Genomic DNA, 16,126 nt, shown 5'->3' on the forward strand with positions numbered 1-16,126 from the left:
GGGCAGTATCAACATTACAAGAAAAGCAATAAAATGCGGAGTTTTTGAAGGAATAGAAATGCCACCTTTTAAGGGGCTAAATTTTGTCGACTCTTCAAGACTATTTTATTTTTACTTTTTTTTGAGATTAATATGAGGGTACAAACAATTAGGTTACAATGTTCGCATTTGTTAGGCAGCGTCCCTGTTGTCCCAGGAGGTGTGCCATGTACCCTTACGTGGTGACCATTAAGTGGGAGCACCCCAATCTCCCTCCTTCCTCCCCTCCCTCAACTTGAATTGCATTGAGTTTTTCTCTTACATAGGCATTCAATACCATTTTAGAGCTCAGATTTCTCATTCCACTGCAAATTAAATTAGGTAAAAGAACTTTAGCATGATGTACAAAGTCTGCAGTTTTTGGAGATAGAGCCCTGGATTCAAATTCTGGTTCTACCATTTATTGGCATCTCTGCCTCTCAGATTTCTTATGTGTGGAATGGAGATAACATCCACTGGAAATGCTTTATATTATTATGGGATTCAATGAGGAAATTTAGCACCTACATTTCCATCGAGTCCTGAATAACTAAATACATATGGTACTTAATAAATATCTAATATGATTATTTTTATTAATGCCTAGCAGTATGTCAGGTTATTAGGTGCATATAGATGATGGCTAATAAATATTAGCTATTTATAATTCTTTTGTGTGTGTGTGTGTGTGTGTGTGTGTTTTGGCCGGGGCTGGGTTTGAACCCGCCACCTCCGGCATATGGGACCGGCACCCTACTCCTTGAGCCATAGGCGCCGCTCACTATTTATAATTCTTATTAGGTAAGAATTCTCTAGATAAGTGTTCTGATTCCTCAGGGATTCCTCTGTGACTGTTGACTTTGACCAAAGAGAGGGAGGCAGGAATGCACTTGGGGGTGTGGTGAGGGCCAGGTCAGTGGGACAAAGTCACCCTTTGACATTAAGTGAAAGAGAAGAGGAAGTTGAGGCTTGGGGCTGAGGATTTCTAAGGTGTGAACAAAGATGCACTGTGCATTCTTAATTCCTCAAAAGACAAACAATTCAAATTCTCCCAGCCTCCACGGCGGGGTTCATGGGTATTGGTGCTGCTGAGATGGCCCAATCAAGGCCTCCGGTTGGGGTCAGAGGTAGGTCTTGACTCACTCAGATTAGCAGGTGTAACCTGGTGGCAGAGGGCTCCAAGTCTGAGAAAATTGTCCATAGAGATCTATGGAGACCCACCTATGGAGCCAAGTGCCAGGCTTCCGTATCATCAGCTGCCGGTCCCAGGCGTGGGATTTGAGCACACTCTATGGAGTGGGGAAAGTTCTGGGTGTCAGGTTTTCACCTTCCATTGTACTCATTTGAGGCATCTTTGGGAAGATAGGCCAGCAGGCAAAGTGGAAAGTGCAGACCTGAGGCTTTGGGAAGGACCGCTTCCCCCATCCCATCCCCAGCACAGAAACTGGGATATTGTGCTCCAGTAATCCTGCCCCTCCACACCCCCTGTGCACACACTCAGGCGTGGAGAGAACCCCTCTGAACACTTCAAAGCCCCTTAGGTCCTGGTAGGACTGCTGCCCTTCGGGAAGATCTAAACTCACTAGACTCAACATCCTAGGTACTGTGACCCTGAAATCTAGGGACCTCCATCTTTACTCTTCAAACTTTTTTCTTAAAAATTTCCAAGCATAGCTACAAGTTGAAAGACCAGTACACTGGACACCATGATTTCCTTCCCCTAAACTCACCAGTTCTTTCAAGTGACATTCATTGAGCACCCCGCACACCCTAGGTGCTGTGACAGACTTTGGTACATAGAAAGAAGTAAGTTCTGGTTCCTGAGCCAGAACTGCTCGGAGCTTATCAGAAAAAAGAGACCATAAAACAAAACAACTATTATATAATATGGTCCGATAATGTTTTATTACTGACAGGCACAAGGTGCTGTGGGAACACACTGAGAGGAATCCCTTTATGATTGGACGTTGCCCCTGGTGACAGGGATATTCCAGGGAAATGGATTGTGGGTGCCTGAGCAGTGTGGGTGAGGATTTGGGGAGTTGCAACTCAATGATGCAGTGATTCGGAAAGTCCCAGCACTGGTCCTGGGGGGCTGCAGGGGCCATCATGGCAGGACCATCACAACTTGGAGTAGGGAGCATTAACCCTGTGACATACCATCCACTCTAGGAGATTCTGAAGCTGACCACCCTAAGAGTGTTAAGCTGGGAATCTTTTCCAAAATTAGTGAGGGAGTTGCCTGTGCTCCTTTGGGAAAGAAACATAATATAAAATATTTCAGGGCTTGCTTGAAATCAAGGGTCGTTGAGTTACTTAAGGTGACTCAGCATCTTGGGTTACTCAGAATAGATGTGTCAGCAAGGGCACCTGAAATGCACCTTAGTGAGCTCTTGGGGCCTCTGTCCTAGTGATAACTTGCTTCCCACTTTCTGGAATCCATCAGAAGTGAGCCTTGGGCTCGGAGCCTGTGGCTCAAGCAGCTAAGGCGCCAGCCACAAACACCTGAGCTGGCGGGTTTGAATCCAGCCTGGCCCGGCAAACAACAATGACAGCTGCAACCAAAAAATAGCCAGGTGCTGTGGCGGGTGCCTGTAGTCCCAGGTACTTGATAGGCTGAGGCAGCGACTCACTTGAGCCCAGGAGTTGGAGGTTGCTGTGAGCTGTGATGCCACAGCACTCTACCCAGGGTGACAGCTTGAGGCTCTGTCTCAAAAAAAAAAAAAAAAAGAGCCTTGTATATAATTACCCTGAATTATTATAACTCAGTTCTGTATGAAAGGGAATGAACCTTCTTTATTTATCTGAAAAGAAGCAAAGAAGACATTTGACATGTAAGCAAGACTTTTAAAAAGATATGAGACCCATTTTCCTTCCAAGGAAAATGGCATCTTAGTTTTTCCAAAAGACCCTGATGGTACTGGGTGGCCATGACTGCAACTTCTCCTCTCTGGGGAGGACTTCCCTGCCTTTGTTATAGTGTGGTCAAGTGCAGTAAGTTCTCCCATGCATACCATATTTGCTTTAACTTCTTCATTGAAGAAAACAACTCACGATTGTTTTGTAGTTCATAAGTGATGATTGGGTTTTCATGCGCATGTGTGAGATGTGCCTCCCACAAATCTTGTCCCCACTTCAGCACATTACACATATGACATGAAAAAAGAAAGAAAGAAAGAAAGAAAGAAAGAAAGAAAGAAAGAAAGAAAGAAAGAAAGAAAGAAAGAAAGAAAGAAAGAAAACAACTCAACTTTAGAAAGGCTAAAAGCTGTGACCTCTACTCAGATGTCAGGATTTGGGGAGTTGCAACTCAATGATAAGGTGATTCAGAAAGTCCAAGCACTGGTCCTGGGGGGCTGCAGGGGCCATCATGGCAGGACCATCATGTCTCGGAGTAGGGAGCAGTAGCTACATGATATATGGCCCATTCTAGGCGATCCTGACGCTGACCACCCTAAGTGGTAAGCCAAGAATCTTTTCTAAAACGAGTGAGAGAGTTGTGTATGTTTCTTTGGGAAAGAAAAATAAAATGTTTGTTTGTCAGGGCTGGTGACTGTCAAGGATCTTGCTTGAAATCAAGGGTCATTGAGTTACTTAAGGTGACACAGCGTCTTGGGTTACTCAGAATGGATGAGTCGGCAAGGGCATGAGCCCTTTAGAAAAGGACTTGTTTGTCTGGCTTAATGTGTTTATGTACTCTAGCCTCTTCCTTGGCGATCTTCAGATAAGCTGGTGTGGTGGTCTCACTTTAGGAGGGCTGTAGCAGACAGGGGTTGGGGTTGTTGGCCGAAGACCCACTCTCTCTGCTTCTGGGGTCATAAAGAAATTCACCTGGACTTGGTAGAGGGGATCCTTTCTCCACATCTGAACTGTGAGCCTGCAAACCAAGGAGGTCTCAAGGTGGGCCTCAAGCTGTATCACCAGCATCTTGCTGGTCAGACGGTGAGCTCCACTCCACAGGGATGGGCTGCTAAGCATTAGAGCGTTATCATCAGAATGCTTTCTGAGAGCCGGAAGTTTCTTGGTGTGGCTCCCGGCAGCAGAAAATAGGAAGAGTTGGAGGTTTTACCATCTAAAGACATGGTAACTGGTAACGAGCAAAACACCAATAGTTGCCTTATCTTTTGTTCCTAACTGTGGCACCGTAGTGCCTTGAGAAACTTAGAGTTACCCTTTATGTAAAAAATAAAGAAAAAACAAACAAATTGTTTTTGTTATTTGCATACTTTTGTGTTTAATGGTGTATGCAGATGACATTCAATGATTGCTAGAAGACTTTGGATCAAAGGGCAAACCACAGACATTTCTGAGGACCTGTTCTATGGCAAATACAAGCATTTAAATACGAATGATATCTTTCTCCAATCAACTTAAAATCTCTTAAAACACAGGCACATGAAAGTTAGTGGGAGGAGTAGTCTGAGATGGCTTCATGGATCAGAGGCAATGAACTAGCAGGACTTAAATTCAGCAAATAGGCCAGGCAAGGTGGCTCACACCTGTACCCTAGCGCTCCGGGAGTCCAAGGCAAGAGGATCACTTGAGGCAGAAGTCTGAGACCAGCCTGGGCAAGCCTGGGACCTCTTCTGTACCAAATATACAGATGACTTAGCCAGGTGTGATGGTATGTGCCTGTAGTCCCAGCTACTCTGGAGGCTGAGGCAGAAGGATTTCTTGAACTCAGGAGTTTGAGATTGCAGTCAGCTCTGATGATGCCACTGCACTTTAATCTAAGTGACAGAGTGAAACTCTATAAAAAAAAAACAACAACAATCAATCAGCAAGTAGTATGAGAATCACATAACATATAAAGTGTGTGAAAAGGGGTCTGGAATATACACGTGGAACTATTCAGTTCTGGGGAAGAGAGGGGGAAAGGCTGAAGGGGGTGTGGAAAGAGGGTCGACTTTGATCATGTTCATGTGTTGCTCCTACTGTGAGTAGTGGGTCAAAGAAGAGCTCTCCCCTCCCTGGCACCAAAACGCACTACTATAGTGTCTGTCAGTTTCCATCATGTGACTACTTTCCCTGTGGCAATTCAAGAAACCATTGATAAGGTCATGACATTGGTAAAGTCAAGTGGAAGCTTAAAACTTCTTTGAAATTTAACAATTTAAGCACTTATATGCCAGGCTCCAAGTCAAGTTCTGGGGAAGAAAAGACTATGTGGCAGTTCTTCCCTGCCTGGCAAAAGAAATATAGTAGGGGAGCTTAAGGAGGAACTAGAGGAAGGAGAAGTTGACTTAGGCAAGGTGTGGGGGAGGGGGAAATCACAGAAGGTCCCAGAGAGAGCATGGGAAGGCCCCAAGGCACGGAAGCACATGAGATCCTTGGGAATTGCCAGTTATTCTCTTTGCCCAAGATTATTGGCACAACATGGAGCATGAGGCCAGAAAAAGGATTTGGACCATATTATCAAAGGTATTTCATTTTGCTGTGCAGCACTGAGAGCTACTGACAGAGCTGAGCAGCCTGGGGCAGAAACTCTGGTGGCCGTATGAACCTGTAAAGGAGACCATCCTACCATTTCAGCAGGACATAATAATGGCTTCAACTGAGACAATGCGGTAGACAGGAACGGACAGATCCAAGCAGCAGTCAGGGAGGAAGAACTGATGGGATGATGGATGGGTTGGAACGAGTGGGAGGAATATGATGCTTGAAGATGATATCTAGGACTTTGCACAATGACCACCCTGGCTCCAGTGGGGATGAGTGGCTTCATCAGAGAAATAAAGAGATCATTTTTAAGACTTGGGAGCCCACTTGGTCATTTTCCTTGCATCTCACTACCGACCTTTTTTAAGTTTGAAAGAGGGAAGTTCTGAGACGTGAGCGGCAGCCATGGAGATGTCTTGTTCTACTGAAGTTGGATTTATGGATCCTGATTTGACTCTGGGTAGCTATGTCATTAAAATGATGAGATAGGGCAGCACCTGTGGCTCAGTCGGTAGGGCGCCGGCCCCATATACTGAGGGTGGCGGGTTCAAACCCGGCCCCCAGCCAAACTGCAACCAAAAAGTAGCCGGGCGTTGTGGCGAGCGCCTGTAGTCCCAGCTACTCGGGAGGCTGAGGCAAGAGAATCGCTTGAGCCCAGGAGTTGGAGGTTGCTGTGAGCTGTGTGAGGCCACTGCACTCTACCGAGGGCCATAAAGTGAGACTCTGTCTCTACAAAAAAAAAAAAATGATGAGATAAACTTTTGGTCTGGGATAGAGGGCATGTCACAAAACTGGGAAATATTAATTTACCTAGGAGTTTATTGGATAAATAACAATTTATTCATGGAGCTTGAAAAGAGAATAAGATAAAGGGAAGAGAACAGCCAGGTAAACCCGTGAGCCCAGCTGCTCTGGAGAGTAATAAGCATAATGTATAAAGAAGAATAAGGGGGTTGGGCGGTGCCTGTGGCTCAAAGGAGTAAGGCGCTGGCCCCATATGCTGGAGGTGGGTTCAAACCCAGCCCCGGCCAAAAAAAAAAAAAAAAAAAAAAAAACTGCAAAAAAAAAAGAATAAGGGGTTGAGAGGTACCTGGAGATTCACATGAGAGAACAGTTGGGGAGGAGGCCAAAAATAATGCTTGGATGTCTATATACAAACACAGAAGGCAGAGGCAACAAGCAAAGTCAATGTGGGATTATAACACCAGGTAGTAAACATGATTGATCTCTTTGAATCCTTGTGGGATAAGACCTGAGGCTGATATTTCGTTAGCAAACCAAATATCTCTGTCCTGCTTAAAAGAAGTTTACCTAAGAGGTGGGGAAGGAGATGGGTGTGTGTTGTAGAGGAATAAGTAGAAGTCCATTGAAGAGCCTAAAGATGAATGTTTGGAAGGAGATTTAACATCAGAACATTGAAGTAATTTGCCATAGACCATAGGCCAGAGAAGTGATAAAGAAAATATTAAACATCGGGCAGCACCTGTGGCTCAAGGAGTAGGGTGCTGGCCCCATATGCCAAGGGTGGTGGGTTCAAATCCAGCCCTGGCTAAAAAACTGGAAAAAAAAAAGAAGAAAATATTAAACATCAAAATTTTATAATAGATACAAATAAAATTCTTTCAAATATTTTATGGAAACTATGAGTTTGATTTCATGAACATATATAACATTTTTGTAGCCATTTTTATGCTTGAAATGGCTCAGTGTAATTCCTAACTTCTTGAAATTCTCAATAGTCACATCAATTAAAAAAAATTCTTTACATAAGTGAGTGATAAAAAATAAAAATTTTCTGGGCAGCGCTTGTGGCTCAGTGAGTAGGGTGGCTGGTTCCATATACTGAGGGTGGCTGGTTCAAACCAGGCCCCGGCCAAATTGCAAAAAAAATAGGTGGGCATTGTGGCAGGCACCTGTAGTCCTGGCTACTTGGGAGGTTGAGGCAAGAGAATCGCCTAAGCCAAAGAGCTGGAGGTGGCTGTGAGCTGTGATGCCACAGCACTCTGCTGAAGGGCAACAAAGTGAGACTCTGTCTCTAAAAATAAATAAGTAAAATAAAATAGAATAAAAATTTTCTATAACTCCTGAAAATGTAAAACAATTGAAACGTAAGAGGCCAGGTGTGGTGGCTCATTCCTGTAATCCTAACATCTCGGAGGCTGAAGCAGGAGGATTGCTTGAAGTCAAGAATTTGAGACCAGTCTGAGCAAGAGCCAGACCCTGGTCTCTACTAAAAATAGAAAAATTAGGCTGGGTGTAATCCAGCACTCTTGGACAATGACGGAGGATGATCTCTTGAGCTCAGGAGTTTGAGACCAGCCTGAGCAAGAGCAAGACTTTGTCTCTACTAACAATAGAAAAACTAGCTGTGTGATATGGTGGGTGCCTGAATATCCTCCTGAGGCAGGAGGATTGTTTGAGACCAAGAGCCTGAGGTTGCTGTGAGCTATGACACCACAGTACTCAACCCAGGGCAACTGAATAAGACTCTTTCTCACAAAAAAAAAAAAAAAAAAAAAAGGAAGAAAGAAAAATTAACTGGGTGAGGTAGGTGCACCTGTAGTCCCAGCTACTTGAGCTACTTGAGAGGTTGAGGCAGGAGGATCACTTGAGCTCGGGAGTCTGAAGTTGCAGTGAGCAATGATGATGGGACTGCACTCTACACTGCACTATAGCTGAGATGACAAGGTGAGAGTCTGTGAAAAAAAAGAGGGGGGATTTCAACAGCCAGGGTCTCTAAGAAGTGTCAGGTCAGAGGCATTTTTTGCTCTCAGGTGGACTATCTCTTTTGGAGAAATACTCCATCAGCACCCGAGGATATGGGCGCTGTTGACTGAATTGTGTCCCTTCTCTCCTCAAATTCATATCTTGAAGTCCTAACTCCCAATAATTTAGACTCATTTGGAGATAAGGTCTTTGCAGATATAATCAAGGCAAGATGAGGGCATATTACATCAGGGTGGGACCTAATCCAGGAATGAGTGAGATCTGGACACAGCAGCACATGTAGAGAGAAGACGGCTCTCTACAAGCCAAAGAGGGAGAATCAGCCCTGCGAGTGCGCAGAGGATACATTGGTGTTACTTAAGCCGCTCAGTCTGCGATCCTTTCTTATAGAAATGCTGGGAAACTAATTACAAGGGGAATAGAATTCAGCTGCTGAGAAGAGGCGTGGTATTGGCAAAGGTGGAGCAGTATGTTAGAGTAACCCCAAGCAAAGGAGCGAAACTTCAGCCCCAGGGGAGGAATGAAAAGAAGAAAGGGGAACCAAGACAACGCCTTGTGAGTTTTGGGTTAAAGTTACATGGTTCAGGGTGGTGCCTGTAGCTCAGTGAGTAGGGCGCCAGCCCCCATATACCGAGGGTGGCAGGTTCAAACCCGGCCCCTGGCCAAACTGCAACAACAACAAAAAATAGCCCGGTGTTGTGGCAGGTGCCTATAGTCCCAGCTACTCGGGAGGCTGAGGCAAGGGAATCGCCTAAGCCCAAGAGCTGGAGGTTGCTGTGAGCTGTGATGCCACAGCACGCTACTAAGGGTGACAAAGTGAGACTCTGTCTCTAAAAAAAAAATAAATAAAGTTACATGGTTTAGGGGCTTCCCAGGGCTAACTCCCAAGCATAAAAGATGTTACATCAAATGCAGGGCAGCAAGAGCCTAGGAAGGCTGGCTGCCTCCAGCGGGTGGGGGACGGTGGTGGGTTTAGGCTGGCACGTGTGTGGAAGTCCCCAAGTACCTGTGGTCCAGGTGTAGGTAAGGAAGTTATGTAGAATAGGTGGAATTCTGGCTCAAACTTGAGAGAATTCGCATTTTTCTTTATAAAAACACTTGAAATTAAGCCAGGTGGGGTGGCTCACGCCTGTAATCCTAGCACTCTAGAAGGCTAAGGTAGGTGGATTGCCTGAGCTCACAGGTTTGAGACCAGCCTGAGCCAGAGTGAGACCTCTTCCTTAAAAACAGCCGGGTGTTCTGGGCACCAATAGTCCCAGCTACATGAGAGGCTGAAGCAAGACAATGCTTAAGCCCAAAAGTTTGATGTTTCTGTGAGCTGTGAAGCCATGGCACTCTACCGAGGGTGACAAAGTAAGACTCTGTCTCCAAAAAAAGAAAACCACTTGAAATTTAAAATAACACAGGAAACCTGGGAAACAGGAAAAGGAAAATAATCTCCCCACAATCCTACCATCTTAACCAAATTCATCGAGTAATTCCTTTGTCTTTCTTCATGCACGCATATTTTAGATCGTTGGATTTAGCAAGTGTACATACCCTTTCCATCCTGATAGTTAAATAAATAAAATGATAGTGCAGACATTTTCCCAGTTTTGCCACATGATTTTTCATAAGTATACCCGCTAATGATTGTAGACGTCTATGGAGTGGTGAACGGGAATGAGTTATTACCCCACTGTTGGGTGTTCAGGTGTTTGTGGCCGATTTCCTCCTTAACAACACCGTCTTTGACATTCCTTCCGGTACTGAGATGCTGTGATTCTATGTGTGCTTCTCCATCTTTTGATCCTTTTAAGAGGGGCCTTTTATTTATTTATTTATTTTTGAGACAGAGTCTCAAGCTGTCACCCTGGGTAGAGTTCCATGGCATCATAGCTCCTAGAAACCTCCAACTTCTGGGTTCAAGCAATCCTCTTGCCTCAGTTTTTCTACTTTTAGTAAAGACAGAGGTCTCTATTTTTGCTCAAGCTCATCTCAAACCCGTGAGCTCAAGCAATCCACCTGCCTTGGTCTCCCAGAGTGTTAGGATTACAGACGTGAGCCACCAGGCCCGGCCTTAAGAGGGGCCTTTTGAGATGTTTTGACATGTGTTATATTTAGTCAGATTTCTGTTTATTTTCTCTGAATCTCACTTTCACAAAAATGATTTTAAGAAATTTCCATAACTGGACGGTGCCTGTGGCTCAGTGAGTAGGGTGCTGCTGGCCCCATATACCAAGGGTGGTGGGTTCAGACCCAGCCCCGGCCAAACTGCAACAACAACAACAAAAAATAGCTGGGTGTTGTGGCAGGCGCCTGTGGTCCCAGCTACTCGGGAGACTGAGGCAAGAGAATCGCTTGAGCCCAAGAGGTGGAGGTTGCTGTGAGCGTGATGCCACAGCACTCTGACAAGGGCAACAAAGTTGAGACTCTGTCTCTAAAAGTAAAAAAAAAGAAATTTCCATATCATTGCTGTTCAGAAAAAATACAAAGCGAGCACAAAGAATTCCTATGTACCCGTCACTCAGATTCCCCCAAAGCTAACATTTTGCCTTACTGCTGTATGATGATCAAAATTGGGAAATTCAGCTTGATATGATACTCCTTCCATATCTACAGAGCTGATTCATGTGTCACCAATGGTTCATCCTACAGCGTCTTTTTTCTGGACTGGAATCGAGCAGGATCCCAGGGTGCATTAGCTGCTCTGTCTCCTTTGATCCAGAACAGCCCCTCAATCTTTCCTTGTCTTTCACAATCCCGACACTTGTGAAGGGAACTAGTCAGTTATTTTATAGACTGGTCCTGGGTTGAGATTGTCTCCTATTTCCTTGTGGATTTTCCACAAAACCATAGTGTCATTGGGTCCTTCTCAGAGCGTGTGTTTAAGAGACACATGATGTTGATCTGTCCCCTTACCAGATTTAGGCGGTATCTGTCAGATTTCTCCACTGTAAAATTACTCTTTTTTCCTTATTTAAGTATTGTAGAAACTACTTTGTCACTATGTGAAAATCTAGTTTCCCATTATAATGTAATGGCTACTTTTAGCTTTCACTGATGACTCTTGGGCGGCGCTTGTGGCTCAGTGAGTAGGGTGCCGGTCCCATATGCCGGAGGTGGCGGGTTCAAACCCAGCCCCGTCCAAAAACCACAAAAAAAAAAAAAAAAAAAACTAGGTTACTGATGACTCTTTGCTGAACGAATTATTACTGTGCTGCTTTCCAGATGGTGGTTTTCTAGTTCCCACACCCCTCTTTCTTTTTTTTTGTATACCTAAATCCATTTATTCCAAAATAAGAAGCAAGGGCAACACCTGTGGCTCAAGGAGTAGGGCACTGGCCCCATATACCGGAGGTGGCAGGTTCAAACCCAGCACCGGCCAAAAAGCTGCAAAAAAAAAAAAAAAAGAAGAAGCAAAATAAAAAGGAGTGTATCACCAGGGCATCACAACCACCTCCCCTCTCTACTATGATATCAATAAATAAGTTTCCCAGATGCAAATAATTATAAGAACCTCCTTGCCATGTTTTTAAAGGTTACTGTAGCTCCAGACCTCCTTCCCCCTTGCCAGCTCCAACCTTGGGCATGACACAGGGAGCGCCCTACCCCGGAATATACAAAATATCACCCCTCCTTCTCTGCTCTCTCATCCTTCTCTCCTGTCTCCCTTTCACGCCCTCCCATTTCTCTCCTGTTCATCTTTGCCCAAGCTGTCTCCCTTCCTAGGGTCAGCCGTTGGGCTCGGCTGGGCCTGCAGCTGCTGGTTCTGCTGTCTGGCAGCTTCCAGGAACTCCTGGTTCTCCTGTGTCCCTGCAGGCCATCTCACCACCATTGTCCCTGACCTTCCTCTTGCTGCAGTGACTATGTGGCCTGGTCCCTGTGCAACAACTCTTTCTCTGGCATCAGCTGCGGTCACATACCAATGCAGGAAATTCAGATGCTGATCCCTCTTTCAGACTTTTTGCCTCTTCATTCTTCAGCTCTACCTGTGGGAAGACCCTGGACATGAGGGCAGGTGGGCTCCAGCTCCCTGGGTCTGAGCCCATAAACAGGGGAGGAGGGTGTTTGGGGTTCAGGCAGGTGTCTGTGTTCTCACTTCTTGGTCTGCTCTCGGCCGAAGGACAAACGGAACTGCCAAAGCAAGACAAGTGTGAAACAAAATTTATTGAGGAAGAGAAAGGTTTACGGAGCAAGAGCAAGATATGTTCGCCGTAGACAACGGACAGACCTCCTTTGTCCCCACAAAGGAAAAGGACCAGTTTCATTAGTCTTTCTATGTTTATTGGTTGTAATTTATCTTGACAGCCTTTGGAGTTTTTTAACTTATCTAGCCCTAGATGTTCCTTTAGTGATAGTAAAAGAAGTGAATATTAGTCTACTGTTCATTCTTTGTTATTTCTATTGGTTAGCAAGGTGCAGTAGCTCGCGCCCTTAATCTTAACCCTTTGGGAGGTTGAGGTAGATGGATTGTTTGAGCTCAGGAATTCAAGACCAGCCTGAGCAAGAAAAATAAGAGGTGGAAGGCCCCTAGAGTCCCAGCTACTTGGGAGGCTGAGGCAAGGGGATCACTTGAGTCCAAGAGTTTGAGGTTGCTGTGAGCTGTGATGATGATACCACTCTAGCCAGGGCAATGGCACTCTACCTGAGAGTGTTTCAAATACACACAGACACAGACACAGACACAGACACACAGACACACACACACACACACACACACACACACACACACACACACGGACTGCTAAAGGTGAGCTGCCTAGGCAAATACTTCAAGATAAAAGAGCACCCTCATGTAATCTGTGTTAACATCTGATTTTCTGGAGTCTTCCACAGCTAATTCTAGATCATTCTGCCAAGGAATCAGAGGCCTTTTTTTTTTTTTTTTGCGGTTTTTGGCTGGAGCTAGGCTTGAACCTACCATCTCCGGCAAATGGGGGCTGGCGCTCTACTCCTTTGAGCCACAGGCACGGCCCAGTAAATGATTCTCTCTCTCTCTTTCTTTTTTTCTTTTTAGTTTTTAGCCGGGGCTGGGTTTGAACCTGCCACCTCTGGCATATGGGGCTGGCACCCTACTCCTTTGAACCATAGGCGCCGTCAGAGGCACTTTTACACTACTATTCCTTTTTTTTTTTTAAGACAGAGTCTCACTATGTCACCCTCAGTAGAGCGCTTTGACTTCACAGCTCACAGCAACCTCAAACTCTTGGGCTTAAGCCATTCTCTTGCCCCAGTCTCCCAAGTAACTGGGATTACAGGTGCCTGTCACAATGTCTGGCTATTTTGTTGTTGTAGTTGTCATAGTTCTTTGGCAGGCCCTGGGCTGAATTCAAACCCACCAGCTCCAGTGTATGTGGCTGGTGCCCTAGCCACTGAGCTATAGGCACTGAGCTTATTTTTTTTGAGACAGAGTCTCACTACGTCACCCTTGGTAGAGTGCCAGCTCACAGCAGCCTCAAACTCTTGGGCTTAAGTGATTCTCTTGCCTCAGCCTCCCAAGTAGCTGGGCCTACAGGCGCCTGCCAGAACGCCTGGCTACGCTATTTTTCTGTTACAGTTGTCATTGTTGCTTAGCTGGTCTGGGCTGGGTTCAAACCTGCCACCCTCAGTGTATGTGGCTGATGCCGTAACCACTGTGCTACAGGTGCCGAGCCTCAACTACTATTCTTAAACCATTACTGTAAAGGAATAAGGAGGGAGCAATTGCTACTTTCATTCTAAAGATGAGAAACCCTGAGAATAGATAAGGGCACAGCTGGGACTAGTTCCCAGTGCCTGAAGATTTTTAATTTCTACCTGTGACTTCTCCAAAAATTGTATTACTTCTTTTTGTACAGGCAGTCCCTGAGTCACTAATGTCTGACTTACATTCAACTCATACTTACAAATGGAAGCTATTATGGTAAGTCTCCAAGTTACAAACATCTGGCTGACGCATGATTTGCACTTATGAACAGAGGCTATTATAGGTAATAGGTAAATGTATCTGTTCCAACTTACATATAAATTCAACTTATGAACAAACCTATAGAATCTATCTTGTTTGTAACCTGAGGGTCATCTGTATATAGATAACATAGTACATCTTCAAGAAAAGACATTTTCTTTTCAACAAAATCATTATCAAAACCATTATCATCACCATTCTTTTGGCTAATGATTTTCCTTTCTTTTTTTTTTTTGAAACAGAACCTCAAGCTGTTGCCCTGGGTAGAGTGCTGTGGCATCACAACTCACAGCAACTTCCAACTCCTGGGCTCAAGTGATTCTCCTGCCTCCCAAGTAGCTGGCACTACAGGCACCCACCACAACGCCTGGCTATTTTTTGGTTGCAGCCGTCATTGTTGTTTGGCGGGCCTGGGCTGGATTTGAACCCACCAGCTTAGGTGTATGTGGCTGGCGCCTTAGCCGCTTGAGCCACAGGCACCGAGCCTTGGCTAATGATTTTCATCCATTATAATCCAATTATTTGCAAACAACAATAATAAAAGTTATATGAACAGAATCTTCTTATAGATATAAATTACAAAAATTATTTTTACCACAAGCTGAATTCTTTTTTTTCTTTTGAGACAGAGCCTCAAGCTGTTGCCCTGGGAAGAGTGCCATAGCATCACAGCTCACAGCAACCTCCAACTCCTGGGCTTAAGTGATTATCTTGCCTCTGCCTCTGAAGTAGCTGGGACTATAGGCGCCCGCCACAATGCCCGGCTATTTTTTGGTTGGAACCGTCATTGTTGTTTGGCGGGCCCGGGCTGGATTCGAACTTGCCAGCTTAGGTGTATGTGGCTGGCGCCTTAGCTGCTTGAGCCACAGGTGCCAAGCCCACAGGCTGAATTCTTAAGGACAACAGTAATTCTAATTTTTTTTTTAAGAGACAGTCTCACTTTGTTGCCCTCGGTAGAGTGCTGTGGCGTCACAGCTCATAGCAACCTCCAGCTCTTGGACTTAGGTGATTCTCTTGCCTCAGCCTCCCGAGTAGCTGGGACTACAGACACCTGTCACAATGCTTGGCTATTCTTTGTTGCAATTTGGCCAGGGCCGGGTTTGACCCGCCACCTCTGTATATGGGGCTGGCGCCCTACTCACTGAGCCACTGGTGTTCCCCAACAACCATAATTCTAAATACAATTTTGCAGTGATGGGCTTTATAAAAAAAAAAAAAGAAAAGAAAAAGTAAAAATAAATAAATAAACAAGTACAGAATCTTCCATTTATCCAGAATGGTGATGAGGTTCTGGTTAATTGGACATTATCATGTACATATAGTAGGATCATCACTCTTCAATGAATCACAACACAAAGCTGAAGGGGAAATATTTACCTCTTTGAAATTGGACTGTAATTTTATATCAATATGAACAGTAACTCTCACTGCATAGTACCACTTTATTTCTGAGACAGAATCTCACTTTGTTCCCTTGGTAGAGTGCTGTGGTGTCATAGCTCACAGCAACCTCAAACTCTTGGACCTAATGATTCTCTTACCTCAGCCTCTGGAGTAGCTGGGACTACAGGCACCCGCCATAATGCCCGGCTATTTTTAGAGATGAGATCTTGGTCTTGCTCAGGCTGGTCTCGAACTCCTGAGCTCAGGCAATCTACACACCTCAGACTCTGAGAGTGGTAGGATTACAGGCGTTAACCACCGTGCCTGGCCTGCATAGTGCCATTTTAAAAGGAGATAGATTAGCGGAATTGTTTGTTTGTTTATTTATTTATTTGAGACAGAGTCTTACCCTGTTGTCCTGGGTAGAGTGCCGTGGCATCATCATAGCTCACAGCAACTTCAAACTTCTGGGCTCAAGTGATCCTCTTGCCTCAACCTCCCGAATACCTGGCATCTGCCACAATGTCCAGCTAGTTTTTAAAATTTTTTTGTTAGTAGAAATGGGGTCTTGCTCTTGCTCAGGCTGGTCTCAAACTCCTGAGCTCAAGCAATCTACCAGCCTTGGCCTCA

General features: G+C 45.0%; 1 non-coding gene across 1 annotated transcript; it reads left to right on the forward strand.

Annotated features, from left to right (window-relative positions):
* The first annotated feature begins 3,073 nt into the window (after positions 1-3,073).
* On the forward strand, positions 3,074-3,175 carry LOC128572220 (small nucleolar RNA U13). The gene has a single exon (XR_008376124.1). It is a non-coding gene; the product is annotated as a small nucleolar RNA U13 (small nucleolar RNA).
* The last annotated feature ends 12,951 nt before the right edge of the window (positions 3,176-16,126 follow it).

Source organism: Nycticebus coucang, chromosome 19 (genome assembly GCF_027406575.1).
Source record: "Nycticebus coucang isolate mNycCou1 chromosome 19, mNycCou1.pri, whole genome shotgun sequence".
NCBI lineage: Eukaryota > Metazoa > Chordata > Mammalia > Primates > Lorisidae > Nycticebus > Nycticebus coucang.